Genomic DNA, 20,901 nt, shown 5'->3' with positions numbered 1-20,901 from the left:
TCAACTGACCCATCATCAGGGTTCTGTGAGAGCAGGTCAGGGAGAGGGTCACTCTCCTCCTCCTGTTCCTCATCAGTTGACTTGAGCAAGCCCATGTCAGCCCTGTTCACATATGGCTTTAATCTGTTGACATGGAGCACCCTAAGGGGGCTCCTGGGAAATCCAAGATCCACCAAGTAGGTGACCTCTCCCTTTTTCTCAACAATTGTATGGGGGCCACTCCATTTGTCCTGGAGAGCTGCTGGGGCCACAGGCTCCAACACCCACACTTTCTGGCCTGGCTGATAAACAGTCAGGACAACCTTTTGGTCATGCCAAGCTTTTTGTAATTCTTGGCTAGCCTCAAGGTTTTTGGTTGCCTTCTTCATATACTCTGTCATCCGGGAGCGGAGACCAAGTACATAGTCCATCACATCCTGTTTGGGAGGTTTGAGAGGTAACTCTCATCCCTCCTTCACTAAACATAATGGGCCTCTGACAGGGTGCCCAAACAGACGTTCAAAAGGGCTGTAGCCAACCCCCTTCTGTGGGACCTCCCTGTATGCAAACAGAAGGCAGGGAAGTAAAAGGTCCCATTTTCGCCTAAGCTTTTCTGGGAGGCCTTTAGTCATTCCCTTTAGGGTTTTGTTGAACCTTTCAACAAACCCATTGCATTGTAGGTGATAGGGAGTAGTGAACTTGTAGTTTACACCACATTCCTTCCACATTGCAGATAGATACCCTGACATGAAGTTGGTATCTCTGTCAGATATAACCTCCTTAGGGAAACCCACTCTGGAGAAGACTCCAACGAGGGCTCTTGCCACTACAGGGGCTGTAGTGGTCCTGAGGGGAATTGCTTCTGGGTACCTGGTGGCATGATCCACTACCACTAGGATAAACCTGTGCCCAGATGCTGTTGGAGGGTCAAGGGGGGCAACAATGTCAATCCCTACCCTTTCAAAGGGAACCCCCACCACAGGTAGTGGTACCAGGGGGGCCTTTGTTGTGCCACCTGACTTGCCACTGGCTTGGCAAGTGACATAGTAGCGACAAAACTCCTTGGTGTCCTCTGACATGTGTGGCCAATGAAAATGAGGGACAAGCCTGTCCCAGGTTTTGTTTTGGCCCAAGTGTCCTGTCAATGGGATATCATGTGCTAGGGTCAAGCGGAACCCCCTAAATTTCTGAGGTATTACCAACCTCCTGGTGCTCCAGGGGTAGGATCTCTAGCATCAGAATATAGGAGTCCCTCATCCCAATAAACCTTATGGGACCCACTAGCACTCCCAGCAGTCTCAGCAGCAGCTTGCTGTCTGAGGGGTTCAAGAGAGGGGCAGCACTGTTGCTCCTTACTCAGATCTTCCCTGGAAGGTCCCCCTGCCCCCAAGAACTCAACCTGACCAGGCTCAAGTTCCTCTGGGGCAGTTCCTTCTTCAGGCTCTGCTTCTCCTCCCTCAGGAGGGGAATCTGAGATCTGAGACAGAGGGGAAGGCACTGACTTAACCCTACTGCTCCTCCTCTTTGGTAGAATCTGGTCCCTAGTTTCAGGATCCAGAGCTGGTTCAGCTTTATGCATTTTGGCCTGTGACCTGGTCACAACAAATACCTCTGCAGGTATGCCCAACATGTCAGCATGAGTCCATAACTCCACTTCAGACCAGGCTGAAGTCTCCAGATCATTGCCCAATAGACATTCGACAGGGAGGTCTGCACTGACTACTACCTTTTTTTAGGCCAGTTACCCCTCCCCAGGAGAAATTCACAACTGCCAGACTATGGTTGGTCCTGACATTACTTGCATTGGTAACCTGGTACATTTCACCCAGGATGATCTGTGCAGGGTCCACTAGATCCTCTGCCACCATGGTGACACTAGCACCTGTGTCCCTGAATGCCAAAGCCTGTTTGCCATTTATTATAGGCTGTTGTTTGTACTCCCCCAGATTACTGGGGCTCACTAGGAAGGACATATCAAGGTCTCCCTCAAAAACTAGCAATGCCTGTGTTGGTACTCTGACTAGGCTAGAGTCCACATCAGAACCCAGGGTCGACCCTACTACACCCTTATTCTGATTACCACCTCCACCAATGACTGCACTAGGGGGAACAGTTGCCTTAGGGGCTGGAGTGGTGGTGGTTTGGTCTTTGGACTTGGTACAATCAGAAGTCCAGTGCCCTTTCTTTTTACAGAATTTGCCCCAGGGCTTCTTTTGGCCTTTTCCCTTTGTAGACTGTGAATCCCCACCAGAGGCAGATTTTTCGGGCACTTGTGAAGACTTCTGGTCTTTTGCCTTATCCCCACCTTTATCTGAGCCTTTAGGGGGGGACTCTCACCTATCTGTGGCGAAATTGGAGGCTTGTGTGCGTGTTCTTCACCCTTCCGCGGACTTCTGCTGCCGGCTTCCCCTTGCCTGTGTCTCCCTCCCGCCGCCGCGCTTGACACCCTCGCGGCCGCGGTCAGGAGGGGGACTACATCTCCCGGGCACACCTGCTCTCTGGGGAGGAAGTTCCCGCCCACTACCCACGCCTGGAGGCGCTACATAATCCAGCTTACCCTCCGCACGCGGGCGGCGCCGGGCTGAGCCCGGGCAGAGGGCGGGCCGTCTGTGGCCGTCCGGGGCCAAAGGAGGCCGGGCCGGGCTATGTCCCGTTTATTCTCCATTTTGCATCTGTTTATTTGTTGGGTATTGAGACATTTACCGTCATTTGCTCGGTGCTACTGGGACAACTAGAGGCCCCATACTGGACGCTGCTACCCAGGACATTGAATGTTGAGTAGTATGCCTCATTGATCCGGCCTTGTTAACATTGCCCAGGTAGTTTACTTGTAAACGCCGGATATTGAGTGTAGACGGCTCAACTGTTTTATAGTTAGTGCAATCGGCCTGTGTCAGATTAAAATCACAAATATTAAAAACAGAAGGTTCTGAATAGGAATAACAAGTAGTGTGTCGCCTAAATATGGTTAAAAACAAGATTGCCAAGTCGAGGGCGGAGGGAGGGGTTAAAGGGACTCTTGATGCCTTCATCACAAGAGCCGAATCGCTCTTAGTACATGAGATCCAACTGGCCGAGCATAGACTTTCCCTGGACTCCCAATTAGCAAAGAAACGATCTTCTCTGGGTAATATAGCCTCCTGCCTAATGCCTGGTAGACGGGCAGATTTAACCGAACCTTCTTCGGTCCATCATACTCAGGCAGACACCCCTGACACACCACTAACTTTTGATCTTAGCCTGCAGGGGGATACCACGAGCGCAGGCTTGACAGGGCCACCTAACGGCAACCAAAATGCTGTACTGAGCTCCCATGGCATAGAGGGTATTCAGTCAACTATACAACAAAGAGCAGTGCAGGGGGACGTCCTAATGGAGAGGTCTAGCAACCATCTAGTAGCAGGAGAAGCCAACCCCACACGGAGTTCTGGTGGAGAGGTAATTACACGCTCTAAAAAACAACTTGTGTCAGCGGGGCTTCTAATGACGGGTGGTTCACAATGCCCTACTCGTACCAGTAAATCCAGTCGGAAGGGGATGGTCAAGCCCGCTAAAGGCATTAGTAAGAACTCTGATAACATAGCCTGTCCTAAATGCTGCCACGAAAAAGGGTCGAATGGGACTCAAGAAATTATATTAGCATTAGAAAATAAAATGGAACAACTCCTCCATCAACTGCTAGGGCCAGTAATGGCGAAAATCTCTAATATGGAAGGGATAATAAACAGCTTTGTGGCCAAAAATAGGGTTCAACCCACTAGAGTTCCACCCCAGGAGAGAGAGGAGGGCACTATAGAGATTGACCACAGAAACAAGGCAACAATTAACATAGAGAAAGAGCAGAGTGAGTGTAGAAAGATACCCCCGAAAACAGACAACCCTAGTGATAAGGACCCGAGTAGGGAGCTCCCGGACAACTCAGGCACCCGATATGAGACCAGAGATACCGGTTTGGCACATAGGGAGCGCAAGAGGTCCTTTAGGACAGACCGCATGGACTGTATCCAGGGCACCCAAGACTCCAGACATTAGACCTACCCCCGGCCTCCTGTCCCTATTCAGTGGTGCTGGTAGGAGTTCCAGGAGTGAATAAGGGCAGTGAGGAATCGGCCAGTACCTTGATTAATAAGGCTGCGCACTGGATTAACAACAATATACCAGTAAAGAGATTTCAGCATAATCAAATTCTTATGGCCAGGAGGGTAACCTGGATCGGGGGTGGAGAGAAAAAATTTGCAGGCGATTGTATTATTGTAAATTTCAGACATCCGGAGCAAGTAAAAGAACTCCTAGACAACCGCCACGGGGAGAGTGAGAGAGGGTCATGCATAAGGATGCTCCCACTATATTACTTTTATAGGGACAGTGCCCTCGACCCCGGGCAGATTTTGCAATGGCCAAGAATAGTTAAGAAAACCAGAACTGATAATATGCGCTTGGCTCCAAATAGATTTGCAACCCTCTCTAATTGTTCTGCTGTGGATGAACAAGATTGACTGGGGAGCCTGGTGAGTATGGAGGGTGAGAGACCACGAGACACCCAAGGGAACCTGGGAACTGTAATTAAAATAGGAATTAATGCCCAGGATCTAAAAGCTGGTACATCTAAAGGGCAGGTGAGGGTGGTGGAAGATATACCCTTAAAAGTAATCTGCCCGGAGATAAATCCTTTACAAAGGAGGACCAGGGGAAGAATTAGTGGCCGGGATCAAACAACCTCGGAGATGAGGCTGTTATCTTGGAATATTGCGGGACTCGCAACCAAAGTCACCAATCACGAATGGCAGGCCTTTGTTAAAGAGTACAAAGTAATTTGCCTGCAGGAAACCTGGGAAACGGATTGTAGTGGATTGTTCCTGGAGGGATATAAGTTGTTTTTTGTCCCTGCCCGTAAATCGTCCAGGGGTTGAGCCAAGGTTGGCCTTATTATGTATGCGGCATTGACGCTGCAAGGAAGTTGGCAAGACCTGGGTTGGGACTCTGACTGTCTCCAGGGTATAAGATACATTGCAAAGGGCCTCAAGGTAATTTTTATAAATTTTTATAATGTAGGACAATCGATGTCAAATTTGGCGGAGCTAGATGAAAGACTAACTGGGTTAAACGATATGGGGGATTCAAGTACCCAGTTAATTTTGATGGGGGATTTTAACACCCACCCGTGCCCCTACCTGAAATGGGAAGGAGGTATTTGGGACGCTTGCCCCTCTATAAAGGGATGGCATACAGAGCACTCCAGAGAGGGCATGGCACTAGGCACAATCTTGGGCAAATTGGCCTTAACAAATACGATGGATCTAGTTGAGGATGGATCACCAGACACAATGACCCCCTCGTTTAAGGGACGGGGCTGTGATTCTATCATCGACTACATCTTTGTCTCTCATGCCCTAATTGGTAGGGTTAGTCATTTCTCGATAGTCCCTAGTGCATTTAGCGACCACAACCCTTTAGAATTAATAATAGGGATTTTAGACCTGCGTACTAAAGTAGATAAAAGGATCACTGGGGGACAATATAAGGCAATGGATCAGGGCAGGAGAATCAAATGGAGTAAGATCGATGGGCTAGCATTACACAGAGCGCTCCTTGTGGATAATGATAGTCACACGTGGAAATGCTTGGACAGCACTGTAGAGGGGAGCGACCTGAATACAGCATTCGAGGGTACTGCCCAACATATTGACAGCCTTTTAAGGCGTAAGCTGAAAAAGCAGTCCGATCCCTGCCCGAGATGGTTTGACAAGGAATGCTCCAAGGCCCTCAAAAATTTGAAGCAGGCACTTAAAGTAGTCCCAAGGGATAGAGGTGAGATTATGGATTGCATGAAACAATACAAAAAGGCCATCAACAGGCGGAAATATTGCCTCCAATCCCAGGCCTGGGAGCCACTAAGTGAAGCAGCGGAGTGCCGAGACATGATAAGCTTCTGGAAAATAATAAATGACCCATGTTTCCAAGCCCCAAACAAGCCACAAGTGGCATCCCACATCTTGCCAGAGGCGTGGGTAGCGCATTTCACAAATCTGTATAATCGGGGCAATTTTGAGATGCAGCAATCCCAAATCACAGAATTACCTGAGGGTGAGTGCACCCCATTTACGGTTGCAGAAGTTAAAATAGGAATAGACGGCCTGACACTAACAAAAGCGCCTGGACCTGATGGGATCCCGCCAGATTTATTCAAAAGCCAAGTGGACCTCTGGGCCCCAATATTGACTAGGGTATTAAATGCAGCCAGAGAGGTGGGCATGCCGAGATCTTGGTCTACTGCTGTCATCGTCCCAATATTTAAAAAGGGAAACAGAAATGACCCATAATGCTATCGCCCAATATCCCTTATAGATGTCACGGCGAAAGTTATGGGGAGAATCATTTTAAACCGTCTTTCGGATTGGGCCGAAGAACAAAATATTATCACCGACCTCCAGTATGGGTTTCGAAATGGTTCGCTCGACCATAGACTAGTGCCTCAATCTTTATCATCTAGTGGCTAAATGCACTCTGGCCAGGGAAGGCACCGTGTATCTAGTGTTTATGGATCACTCATCAGCTTTCGACTGTGTGAACAGAAGAAAGCTGTGGGAGATGCTGGCAGAGATGGGCATTGATTTAGGATTGATACGAATCTTGCAGACACTCCACCTCGAAACCACGGCACAGGTGAGATTCACCGATGGCGGTGATCTCACAGATGACTTTCAATGCCGGGGAGGGGTGCGGCAAGGCTGCATCCTAGCGCCATTTCTGTTCATGCTTTATATAAATGGGCTAGATAAGGCGTTGGGAGTACTGGAGGCAGATTGCCCCTGCATAGGGAAGAGAAGCATACCAGTCCTCCTATATGCAGATGATGCAGTCCTTCTGGCCCGTACAGGAAGGAGTCTACAGGCACTCATTAATGGGTTTGTCAGGTTCATGGTGGATTTAGACCTAGTCCCCAACTTATCCAAATCATACATCATGGAAGTGGGTAAAAAGCCAGCCAAGAACTATAGTTTTACTATAGGAACCCACATACTGGAAAAAGTAAAAACTTTCAATTATCTTGGGATCGTCTTCGACCAAGATCTTAATTTTAAGCCCTTAGTAAGACTCAAATGTAGTCAACATCCCAGCGCTGCGGGGTCCCTTATGAATTATGCGACGAGACTGGGTCGCTGGTCCCCGCACGAAATTGCCCAACTATATAGCTCGGTATGTTGCCCAAAGATCCTATATGGGAGTGAGGTCTGGGGTTTTTCAGATACGGGGAACATTCAACGAGAAGAAGACAAATTCTTAAAAAGGCTTTTGCAAGTGCCAACATGCATCTCCTCGTTTATTGCACACGAGGAGATGGGTATAGATTATCTTACTGATAAGGCCGCCTTTAACCCAATCTTCTGCTGGATAAAAATTTGGACCAATCCAGAGGCAAGCTTGAGTAGATTGATTTTAGAGGATTGTATGAAAGGGGATAAGTGGGCCCGAATACCATGGCTAAAATATGTAAGGGATGTACTGACCAGTCTGGGCCATGAAAACTTCTTTAGTGAACCAAGCACATTGGTCAGTAGAGACAAGGGTATTATAAAGAAAGATTGTAGGCAGCATCTGGTTAGGACCAGAGAGGCAACAGAAGGGCTTAAAAGCACAGTAAGGTCTTACCAGCTCATTAAAGTTAATCCGGGCATGGAATATTATCTTGCCAATATGTATAATAGACATGACAGATTTCTAATGTCCAGATTTAGATTGGATTTGCTGCACCATATCCTGTCCGTCCCAGCGGGTTTTGTACATGACGTGAGTTTAAAAGGGTGTTGCGGCTGCGATCTTAGATCTCCGCAAGACACTCTCCACTTCGTCTTAATTTTTCCCTTCTTTGCTTATCCACGATCACTGTTTTTAAAAACAATCCTCAAACGTGCAAATATAGGACAGGCCAAAGCGGCCCTTTTATTTCTCAAGCTTGCCTCTGACTCTTTTACACTATTCAGTATGGTACATTTCCTGCGTTTGGCAGTTAAACTGAGAAAGACCAGGGCAGAGGATTAATCAGGCTGCCCTTGTTACAAGGAGTAGAAATGAAAGAACCAAAATCCAGAAACGAATAGAGTACCACTGTCTAGGTTTCCTGTTTAATGATGACATCGATGGTTAGTTTTTAATATGTTTGTTCTATCATGAATTATTTATTAATGTATGAAATACCTCATATTAGTTGAAGGCCCGATTGTATAATATGTATCTTTTATGGCTATTTTTTAATATCCGAATAAAGATTATTTTGAATTTGAAAAAGCCTTATCCCCACCTTTATCTGAGCCTTTAGGATCCTGCTTCTTAGTGTCACCCCCTTGGTTCTGGGTTTTCTGCCTCTCCCTGGTTCTGACCCATTTGTCTGCCTTCTTTCCCAATTCTTGGGGAGAGGTCAGATCAGAGTCCATCAGGTACTGATGCAACAACTGGTTTTGGCAATTATTAAGGATCTGTTCTCTCATGATAAGATTATACAATCCCTTAAAATCAGTAACTCTACTACCAACCAGCCAACCTTCCAGAGCCTTGGTTGCACAGTCAACAAAGTCAGTCCAATCCTGAGTCTGTGCTTTCTGGGTATCTCTGAACTTCAACCTGTACTGTTTAGTGGTTAAGCCAAACCCATCTATTAATGCACTCTTCAGGGCTTCATAGTCATTAACATCCTCTTCTCTAACAGCGAGGAGCTTGTCTCTAACTTTATCAGAAAGGGAGAGCCACAAGATTGCTGCCCACTGTGTCTTGGGGACCTGTTGAACTTCACAGGCCCTCTCCATAGCAGTTATCCATTTGTGCATATCATCCCCACTCTGGTAGGAAGGAACAACCTTGGACAGGTTCCTATGGTCTGGAATGTAATCTCTGCCTCTAGGGACACTGTTGCTGCAACCAGGGGTTTCTAACCCCTCTTTTCTAGAAGCGCTCTGGAGCTCAAAGGCTTCTCTATCTAAGGCCAATTGCTTGGTTCTGAGGGCAAGCCTAGCTTACTCATACTGGAGCATCTTGTACCTTCTTTCAGAGGAGGTCTCTCTATTAAAGTATGAGGGCCCGATTCACAGAACAAACTTAAGACTAAATCCTAAACTTAGTACCATTCTGGTATTCACAGAATGCACTTAGTACTTCTGGTATTCACAGAATGAACTTACTACTTTTGCTATTCACAGAATGAACTTAGTACTTTTGCTATTCACAGAATGGATTTACGACTCCTAAACTTACGTCCGCACTCGGGCCGGAAATTCCGGCCCGGAGGCGGAGCTTCCGGCCCGGAGGCGGAGCTTCCGGGCCGGAGGCGGGGCTTCCGGGCCGGAGGCGGAGCTTCCGGCCCGGAGGTGGGGATTCCGGCCAATTTAGCTATGGCTGAAATCTCCACCTCCGGGCCGGAAGCGCCGCCTCCGGCCCGGAAGCTCCGCCTCCGGCCCGGAAACCCCGCCTCCGGGCCGGAAGCTCCGCCTCCGGGCCGGAAGCTCCGCCTCCGGGCCGGAATTTCCGGCCCGAGTGCGGACGTAAGTTTAGGAGTCGTAAATCCATTCTGTGAATAGCAAAAGTACTAAGTTCATTCTGTGAATAGCAAAAGTAGTAAGTTCATTCTGTGAATACCAGAAGTACTAGGTGCATTCTGTGAATACCAGAATGGTACTAAGTTTAGGATTTAGTCGTAAGTTTGTTCTGTGAATCGGGCCCCGAGTTCCTCTGATGGACAGAACCTTTGTCAGAGTGATATGAGTGGTTAGATTCCCTTGAAAGGGACCTAGGCCTCTCTTCCACTCTGCCAACTCTCTTAGGGAGAATTCCTTTGTCCTGTTCAGACTTATCTGGGTCTGGCCCTTCAATCACAGACTCCAGGTCATCTTGATTTTCATCATCTGACCCAGAGACTATGGCTGACCCACCCCCTCATCCAGATCCACCAGCTCCTAGAGCCAGTCTAAGATCATCTGCTATAAGTAGATTCATCAGGTGTTGTGTGGAGGGACTCTGTCCTAATCCCAGGTTTTTTGCAACACACATGGCCTTCAAGTCAAAGAAGGTCATGTCCTTATACTGGGGTTGGGTGGACCCACTGGCTCCATCCCTTGAGGTCATTCTAGTGTTATGCAGTGTTGCACTACCTACACTAGTTCGTGGCCTACTGATCCTAGCCTGAGCTGTAGCAAGGGTGTGCTATCCCTTCACAAACAACTCTAAGTTCAGTAGAACTTATTTATACTAAGCTTGACTTTTATATGTACATTGAGTACCTTTAGTGGTTTTCAGTTAGTAATTCAAAATAGAGATTTTCTGGTAAAACAATGGCAAGCTGGAATCCCACACACTGCCCACCAATGTGAGAAGTTGGCCTGGCATATGCTGGTCACTAGTTATAGTGCCCACCTTGCACCAGTCCAATTCGACTCTTATGGTAGATAGGTTTGAGACAACTTTTTAAAGAAAGCTATCCTAGTGGTAGCTGTGGAGAGCAGCCTTCAGGCTAAGTCTCAGAGGAATGTAAAGCAGCTTGTTTTACCTTATAATCTCTTGAATTACCAAATGAAAGGACACCACACAGGTACATATATATCAAATATATATGTATTTATTTCTAGACACACTCTACTAATCTCTTTATGAGATTAGAAGCCAGGAACACATTCAAATATCAGACCATATACTAAAAAAGAGGATTAGGAAAGTCGACTTGCAGAAAGACAAGGCCTAGGGCCTGTAGAATCTCTGGGGCTTCACTAATGCAGTAAAAGCAGGTAAGTGACAGACCCACGGGAGACACATGCAGTGTGTGAACACAGCCGCGGGTTCCCTATTGATTACAATGGAGCAAGTCGCGGTTTTATTTTTAAAGTTTTAGAGCACTTCGAGGAAGTCTACAAGCAAGCCACTTACAAGGTAAGTAATTCGAGGGCCAACACACACTAGGGCACTGGAGTGCACGAGTTACCTCACCCAGGGAAGCCGGGTGCATAGGTGTCTTTTTGTGTCGCGTCGCGTCGCTGCTTTCTATGGAGACCAAAGAAGATTTGCTGCTTGCGAAGACTGAAGAAGTGTCCGGTGGAATCCAAGGCTAGATTCAAGATGCAGATGACCTGAAAATTATAGGGACAGTGTTCACAGTCACTTGCTAGTGACCCGGGGCCAGGAAGATGGATGCCCACGGAAGTTGGGTGATTTCAGGTGATCAAGGGTGTTTTGACTCTTTGTTCACGAGGTCCAGGAAGGATCGACAATGACCAGCAGCTGGATTCGGAGTATCCCACAACGTCTGCAGCTTACTGAGGTGTCGGCAACCGGATTGGAGCCAAGAAGCCTTGGCAACAGCAAGTCTCATGGAAATCTAAGAAGGTCAGCGTTGCAGACCAGCAAGGTCTGAAGGACTCACCCCATGAGGGTGAGTGAGGGCAGGCCTGGAGCAACCAGGAGAGCCCTTTGAATCAATAAGAAAGTCTTTGGGGGATCCACAAGCCAATGGGCAAGGGATCGCAAAGATGCCTCTTGAGGAAATGCTTCACAGGAGTCCACGGTCACTCGGGACAGGGTAGGCCTCTGATTTTCACTGCAAAACCTGCTAGAGGCTTGGGCCACAAATGGTCCAATGCACAAGTTCATAGAACGTCGTGAAGGGGTTGCACTTGACAATAGGGCACAGTACCCAGGTATTGCTGTTCCTCGTCACTCGTGGAGTCCACTCGCCTCAGGTCTGCTGGGGACTCACAATGGCCGTTGAGAAGTCAGGAACTCTACTTCAGGGGTTGCAGGGACTTCGAACTCCGGTGGGAGCGGGAAAGTTTGCAATCGTTGATTAGAGTTTCTGGTGGCTGCCGAGCAGGGGAGTCACTCCTTGACTCCAAGGGAGTTTCTTCTGTCTTCCAAAGGTAGTGGAACGTCGAAGGGCCAGGATTCTTCTTTGTAGAGCGTCATCCAGGGTTATCTACTTTGCAATGGCAAGGTTTCCTATCTTATACTGAAGATAGGGGAGGGACTAGCTCTAGGACCACTCCTCTGGGAGGGTCAGGGAGGGGGTGGTTACACCCACTTCTCTTTTTCCAGTTTCACACCAGAGCAGGGACAGGTAGCCCCTGAACCAGTTTGAGCTGGCATATGCACAGAGGAGCCTACTGCTCCCCCATTGCAGGACTTTAAAGCACTCCAGAAGTGCACCCACCCAACCCCAATACACTAAATCCTGCCTGGAAGGTGGTGACACCTCCCTGTGACAGGATGCCCATTTTTGGGCCTCCTCCACTGCGAGTTTCAGTCAGCAGCAGGAGGGCAGCCCAGTGTCTGTGCTGGTGGCATCCATTTTGTGATGCCAGGGCTCTTTCAGATTTCTACTGTGTTACCACAGTAGGTACATGTCGTCCCCTCTAGAAGGGTGGGATCATACTCCCACACCAGTTACTGGTGTGGGGGTATGATTCCAAGTTGTTTGACACCAAACACGACATGTTTTGATGCAGTCATTCCAAAGTTAGCATTTACCGGTAGATTATAATGCACTTAGGAGTATATGGTTTAACCGCATCCACAAACAGCCCCAGAGAATAGACTCTGACAGCTGCAGAGGGGTCCTGCTCATGCAGAGGCACCCCCTCACATTGTAAACCAAGAACCCTGCCCTCAGGATTGATAGGGCCTGCCATAGGGGTGGCTGGTTTATATGTGTGTATATGGTGAGATATAGGAACCTATACCTCTGTGAGGAGTGCTAACACTACCTCACCCAGGCTGCAGTAGCAGGCCTGTGGTGTCAGATTGAGTCTGCTTCCCAGGGGTGGCATAATACATGCTTCAACCCCTGGTAGGCCTGTGAAGTGTCTATACCCTAGGTACCTAAGGTACCATATACTAGGAGCTCCTAAGGTACCACAGTATCCAATCACTAGTTCATCTAATATGCACACCTAGTCGTTTAGAGAGAACAGAGAGACTGGGGCTCTGATTAGCAGGGACCCAGCCAGACTATAGCCACAAACCAGTGTATACATCAGAAAAAAAGTGGGGGCAACATAAGTGCAGATCCTACTCTCCTACAATAAGTAAAACTCTTAGCGCTCTAGTTGTTCTTTAGAACACTCTGGGAAGCTGTAGTAGAACACAAAGGAATCAACTGACAGGCTGGTCCTGTTGAAATATAACAGGAAGATATTTGAGATTTCACTTAAAACATGTCCTAATTTTTTTTCTACAGCACTAGCCATCATTTCTATGACAAAATGAACCCCCTAATTTTGTCCCTTTCTAAATTAAATGTTTGAAGTGTTACCAGTTTATTCCAATCAAGATGGCTTCAGGTGTCTCATAATTTTGTCATAGTTAGCGCTCTAGTTGTTGTTTAAAACACTCTGGGAAGCTGCAGTAGAACACAAATGAATCATTTGACAGTCTCTGCCCTTGTTGGATGTACATGTTTTACTGAGAATGTCAGACTTCATTCTCACATGACTGAGAAAGATAATGTTAATTTACAGAAAATATGCTCTCATTTTAGCTTCTGGAGCACCTTCCAAACCTCTATGGGACAAGCATGAGAAAATAGTTTTCTCTCAAACATCATTCATGATATCCTAGCAGAATGTTTCTCACAGGGTAAAATCACCTTAGAACACACCACAGTTCCTAAAATTAGTATGGTACCATCAACACATGAATTCTAATGTAACTAAAGTCTGTTATCACCCTTTATAGTTCTCTTTTTGGTGACCCTCAAAATCTTCTATTCACTACAATGCATTTCAATGGGGTGCTATCATGTATATTGGTCCCAAGATGGCTGCCAGCAAGGCCCGGATGAAGTGCTGATAGCCAATCAGATCTCACAATGAGATGTGTGGTTAGGCTCCGCCCAGATATCAATATTTTTTATTTTTTAATTTCTTAGAAACTACTGAACGGATTTACACCACTTAAAACAAGCATTGGCATAGCCAACAGGCCTCGCCTTTGGGACCTTATAAGTATTTAGTTATGCAGCAGGTCCCAAAGGCAAGACATATTGGCTATGCCAATGATTGTTTAAAAGAGTTCTCTGTTCGTCCTTAGGAGCAGTGATTGACAGCCCTTCTCATCATAGCCTAATCGCACCTTCCACCAGCTGTCTGAAATTACAGACATCAACAAAATATTCACTTGCCTTCAGGTGGCATGAAAAACTATTTGGCCAAGCATGCTCACGTCATCGCATCATGAGCACAAATTACAGTGGATTCAGAGAGAGCGGACCTTTTAAAACCTGAGTCATTGGAGAGAACGTTGTCACCGCCCGAACAACAGAGAAGATTCAAGACCAAAGGACCGGCAGAGGAGTTTTTCTGAAGAGAGGAGCCTGGTTGAGGAACATAAACCGTGAGACTCAGACCTGGTACAGACAGCAGTCTATGTCGCACAGCTGATCGTGAAGGGGAGAGAAGACTGGGGAAGAGACCAACGCTGTGAACTGACCTACCATGTAGACACCTTAGGGGCTTCCTGGGTAAAAAAACTCAGACGACAGAGAAGTCTGATGAGGGTCGGGGGATGGGTGGGGGGGTTGGCAGGGGGAACAGGGTTATACATAGCCATTTATATTTTGGTAAAAGCCTATTGTTGCGCTGCGTCACTGGAGAAGGTGTGGGTGATATCAGTTCCTTTCCCCCACTCCTTTTCCTTAATTAACAAGAAGAAGAACGAGCATTGGCATAGAGTGCGCGAGCAAAAAGGAGACTGAGAGGGCGGAACGAGTGAGTGGCCGCACTTCATGAAACATGAAGCACGGTGTCGTGAAGCGGAGAGGTTGTGAGAGAGAGGGGAGCAGGAGGTGAGCCCGCGAGGGGTGCACACGCTTGGGAGAGCAGTCTTCACTTTTCAAGCACTGCACTCGTGCTTGTGGCGCGGCGCTGCTCGCTCCCGCAAGGTGGATGCCGCCACAAGCACGTTTGCAGTGCTTGAAAAGTGAAGACCGATGGCTAAAGGTCCTCCTAAAGCAGCGCATATGCGCGCCACCTAGGCGAGTGAACTGTGTGGAGGGAGCTGAAATCATGCGACATACGGTGGCAACACCGTGAGGTCTGATAAAGCGCATGGCTGCCCAAACAGGGCTTCCCAGGGCTAGCATTTACAGAACTAAGCTAGACAGGCCAGATCTATAATAGCCACAACTGATCTCATAGCAAAACTACAACAAGCTCAAAGCCAAGGGTCCAGGTAGAGCCACAATTTGTGGTGTAGAGCAGCAGCAATAATGGCCTTTAAAAGCAGTAAAAGACGAAATCTAGTCAGAGAACCCAACTCAAACCCAGGCTGCACATAAAAAGTGACTTACGATTGGCTCTCTCTGGCCTATTATAACCCTACCAATCTCACCAGTTGCCAAACAAACATGAATGAGGCTTGTGTGCAACGAAGGGTTGCACGCTGCCAATAGCAAAAATCTGGATTCACAAATCATTTACAAAGTGGAAAGAGGGTGGCTTTTGTAGTTAGTGAAGGGAAAGGAACATTCTAATGCAATGTTTTTTTAAGAGCCAAGTCTTTATCTCTTTCCTGAATTGGAGGAGGGCTGTAGCAGTCCTGAAGGAAGGTTACATGACTGCTGTTCCAGATGCTGGGTGCGTAGACAGAGAGGGTCTGTTTCCTGGTGCCATTCTCGTGCAATTCTTCATCTCCAGAGCTGCAATGTCCTGGCTTTTGGTGTAATAAAATCAGTAGGAGATGGCTAGCATTTCCGAAAGATAGGCAGGGGTGCCATTCATGGTGGCCCTAAAAATGCTGCAACGGGCCTTTAAGACGATATAGCAATGAAAAGGGACTCATCTGTTAATTATGCATAGAGAGGATGAGGTCTCATTTCTGGTGGCCCTTGGTGATGCATGCCTCAGCATGCAGAATAACTTTCAGGTGGAGAGTGTGGCATCTGGGAGGCTGTGAACCAAAGCATTGCTTCCATCCAAATGTGATTATGAGGAGAGACAGCCTTTACTATGCAGTCTTTATCACAGAATGCTTTTAGCATGCAGCCTGTACCACACAGGTAAAATGTACCAGAGTGGCACCTATATACGTGGCACCTTTACCATGCAGGTATTTTTTTAAAATAAAATAATTATTATGGTATTTAAAAAAAGTATTTAGGTGCAGGAAGTGGTAACGGGAGGTCAGGGTAATTTTGGGGTTTGGAGTGGGCAGGGGTAATTTTGGGGCTTAGGGATGGGTAGTGGCAAAGGGAGGTAATGGCGATTTTATGGTTTAGGGGTGGTTACTGATAAACAGAGGTAAGGGTACTGTTAGATTTTTGGGGTAAGTGGTGGAAAAGGGAGGTCAGGAGTAAATTAAAACTTGAAGGGTCTGTCCCATAAAGAAGAAAAAAGAATATTAACAAATTATTTAATATATAATATAAATTACGTCGCTCAGAAGAAAAGAAATTATATATACTTACTGTACGTGGGAAAGGCATGGGTAGAAAAGAAATTCCTAGAAAAGGTATACATATGACAAGGAATGGTTTAGCTTATTCAAGAGGGTGGGCAATATTGCATGTGTGCCTTGAGGGAGGAGTCGGTGTGGAATTTAAAGCCAAGTGACTTGACGTTATTTGGAATTTAGAGGTAGAACTCATCCAAGGTAATGTTGCTGACCCAAGTTTGGATTAGTTGCTTTGGTGCTTTTGGCCATGAAGTCCATATCTATTTACTGAGCAACCAAAAGGGGCACAGTATACAATCTTAATAAAGCATCTCAGAACAGTAGTACTCCCCATACAATGCACAAAACTGAATATTTACGCAAAACATTTTTCTGAACTTTCCGTTACAGTACACTGTCACTCAAAAATAAATACGGGAAGAAGATGTAGTGCAGAGACATCACGAAATTAACAATATTTTGATCCAACATTAGTTCCTTCGAAGGAGAGTCCTGACCCCACCACGCAGCCTCCAGCAACAAGCCTCAAGCATTAATTTCAAAATAGGGAAACAGGATGACCCAGGACCATTAGATTTAGTACCCCCTTGAGCAGTGCTTCCCTATGTGTTTCAAGTTTAGTTTTACTGGGAAGGCAACTGAGAAAAGAAGGCCCCTGGTGATCAACTCCCTTTTCACTGTTGGCAACTCCCATTTCCTTCATAATATGTTGGGATGCTAATAAGGGAAAAATAGCAGGTGGCTCTCTCCCACAAACACATTTTCACTTCTCACCACCTGAAGAACTCTCTAAGCTGTGCAGAAGAGAGGAACACCATTACCAAGCTTTCAGATGTGCTCCTCACAGAATCGTGCTTTAAGGTTTTAGCCCAACTATAAGTAAAAAATACTTCCTCGCTGGACTACACACACACAGTTGCAGAACAGCCTAAAGACTGCAAGCATTTTTTAAAGAAACACCTAGACCTCAATTTAGCTAAAAAGGAAAGAAAATGGCCAAAGCATCAATTATATTAACAGATTACTTGTTCATACAGGAAAATTAGTTACATTTAAATTACGTTTCAAAATCTTCTGGACAAAGGCCAATACAAAATGGAACATAATTGGTGGGGGGGATGCAGGGACATCGTAATTGCTACACTTCTTTATCTCTGAAAATATTCTACCCCACCACCCATAACACACGTTTAATAGATGGTCTTAGGTTACTACCTGCCACAGCCAGAACTTCTGGCCTCAAACACGCAGTAACTACACTGCAAAATATAGAATCTTTGTGACTAATTTTAACAGAAATCCTTTCAGCATAATGCTGGCTCCGTGAGGGTGGGCGCACGTTTCCTACAAGACTAATTTTAAAAGGTTGTTGATACGTGCGTATTATTTGATAGAAATGTGATAGCAAAGCAGGCAGGGCAGAGCATCTGGAGTCAGCTGATCTCCCACAAGGTCCACATCAAATACTCTCCTTTTTCATTACTAAAAGGCTCAGTCATGGACAAAACAGGCCACACTTAAATTTCAAATAACAGTTAGCAGCCTCGTAAGTGCTGTCTCTGGCGCTGTAAAAATAAGCAGGCACAAAAACTTAATGCAGCAGAGCATGCGGGAGTCCAAATCATCCCTTCACAGTGGCTCCTGATTGAATTACCTACTTGTAGGGAGGGGACGATTAGGACGTAGGCAGTGGACAGAGAACAGAACGACAACTGTGCAACACCACCTCCGATGCTCCTCAAAAACACACCTGAAACCATCAGAAGGAAGTGCTCTTAGGCGTGGAAGACATGCAGCGAGAAGAAGGAGAATGAGAGGGCGGAATGAGTGAGTGGCCGTACTTCATGAAACATGAAGCACAGTGCCGTGAAGCGGAGAAGTTGTGAGAGAGAGGGGGAGCAGGAGGTGAGCCCACGAGTGTTGCGCACGCGCCGCGCTTGGGAGAGTAGTCTTCACTTTTCAAGCACTGCACTCGTGCTTGTGGCACGGTGCTGCTCGCTCCCGCAAGGTGGATGCCGCCACAAGCACAAGTGCAGTGCTTGAAAAGTGAACATCAATGGCTAAAGGTCCTCCTAGGGCAGCGCATGCCCGCTGCCTAGGCGAGTGAACTGTGTGAAAGGAGCTGAAATCATGCAACATACGTTGGCACCACTGTGAGGTCTGATAAAGCACATGGCTGCCCAATCAGGGTGAAACCTAAAAAGGGCGCTTTCTGAACCAAGAGCTACCTTTTTGCCAAATTTGGTGTAATTCCATTCAGCAGTTTGGGCTGTAGCCGTGTCTAAAGTTTCCTATGGAATTAACATGGGGAAAATGCGTTTTGGGACCCCCCATTTTTCTCGGCCCCCGCTTGACGAATCATCCCGAAACATTCAAAACAGGAGCTGACCAGAGTGCCCCATTAGTTTCGAAACATTAGCGAAGATTCGTCAAACGGCGCCAAAGATATTGGCAAATCAAAAAATGGGTTTCCGAATGGAAACTAGGTCCTAAATATAACTACCTACTGGCGACCGCCAGTAGGTAGTTATACTTAGGACCAGGTTTCCATAGGAAAAATGGCTTTTAGCATACACTGCCGTGGAGTGCATCTTTTCCGGAGGGAACCTTGGAGCTTTGATTTTCAGGCGGCCGTCCCTTGTTAAGGGGGCCAGGGTGCTGGTAGTTACCATTCCCTATTTGGAACAGCAGCGTGGGATTTAGGACATGCCAGTCAAGCAGAGGCTCATCCGAGGGCTCATAACATTTACCCGCAGGACATTGCCATTTACAACTCTGAGACTGCAGCTCCCATAAACCTCTGCATAGCCTCATTTAGAGCAGCCCATTCCGGGCGTGTAATCATGGTGAAAAGGAAGGGGCGTCACCAGAGCGAGAATTCTGAACAACCACCGCCTCTGAAGAAGGAGTCAGGAGACTCGGAAACGTGTTAGGCGTTCAACCGTTTGGACAGCTGTGAAAAGGAATCTGCCTGATTGTTGTGCCCGTACCCATTAAATGGCTTTTAGCATACACTGCTGTGGAGTGCATCTTTTCCGGAGGGAACCTTGGAGCTTTGATATATATATAAAAATCCATAATGTTGATTCCTTGTCACAACACGCTCACAGTTGGTGCTGGCATGTCGAGGGAATCCCACTGCTGTCATTTTTTTCCATCAAAGAGAAGTATGCTGCACTCCAGGAGTTTTTTTACCAAGTGATTTTTATTGCACCACTAACAGTTATTGTTAGTGGTGCAATAAAAATTAGGTTACAGGTTACAGGAACATTATAGTTAGGAAATGGAATTAACAAAACCTTGGAAATTCACTGAATAAACCAAAGGTTACAGAGATGTTATAGTTAGGCTCAGGCTTCACTCATACAAAACCAGTGAAATTCAGCAGTTATAATTAGCTGAGCTAACTATAACTTGTGACCCCGCAAATGCACTGCTCATGACCTCACATATTACATCATTCATGACATGGTCAGTGACAACACTGATGATATCACTGATGACATCTAAAATCACATCTCTGCTGACATCACTGATGATGTCATCCACAGAAACACTGACGCACCCACTCACATCCCATAGACCCTTTCATACACCCACTCCCACACAACTATTCACAAGCCCATTCACAAACCCATACCATAACTTACACTCCCCCTCACTCACCCATACAGCCACTCATACACCCACTGAGTCACTAATACAGCCACTGACATATCCATTCATACACCCATACAGCCACTCACACACTCAGTCAGTCACCCATTGAGCTACTCACACACCTAGACACTCACCCACACAGTCAATCACATAGCACTTACACACCCATACAGATACACTTACACACACACACTCACACAGATACTAACACATACTCACTCACCTATACAGTCACTGACACCAGCACACACTAAACCATACAGTCACTCTCATATTCACTCACTCACCCATGCAGTCACTCATATAATCCATCACTCACCTATACTGCCTTTCACATACCCAGTTACTCATCCATATGCCACTGATGTATCCACTTACTAACCAAAATAGCCATACACACACTCACTCACCCATACATCACCTCACACATGCACTTACTAACCCATACAGCCACTAACTCACCCACTCACTCATCCATACAGGCAGTCACACACACCCTCACTCACCCACACAGGTACTCAGGCAACCAATCACTCACCAATTCATCCACTCGCATACCCACTTAGAGACCAACTGACAGACTGATACAGACATTCACACAACTAGTCACTCATCCATATATTCACTGAGACACATAATCAGTCACTTATACAGTCAGTCACAGACCCACTGAATCATCCATACAGGCACTCATACACCCACTGATTCACCAATACACCTTGGTATATATATTTAACACTCATAGTCACTGGATGATGTCATGAGAGATGTCATGAGTGATGTCACTGACCATGAGTGATGGTCATAAGCTGTGCATTTGCATGGGCACGATTTATAGTT

Source organism: Triturus cristatus, chromosome 2_1 (genome assembly GCF_964204655.1).
Source record: "Triturus cristatus chromosome 2_1, aTriCri1.1, whole genome shotgun sequence".
NCBI classification, from domain to species: Eukaryota; Metazoa; Chordata; class Amphibia; order Caudata; family Salamandridae; genus Triturus; species Triturus cristatus.
This window is presented reverse-complemented; position numbering follows the sequence as displayed.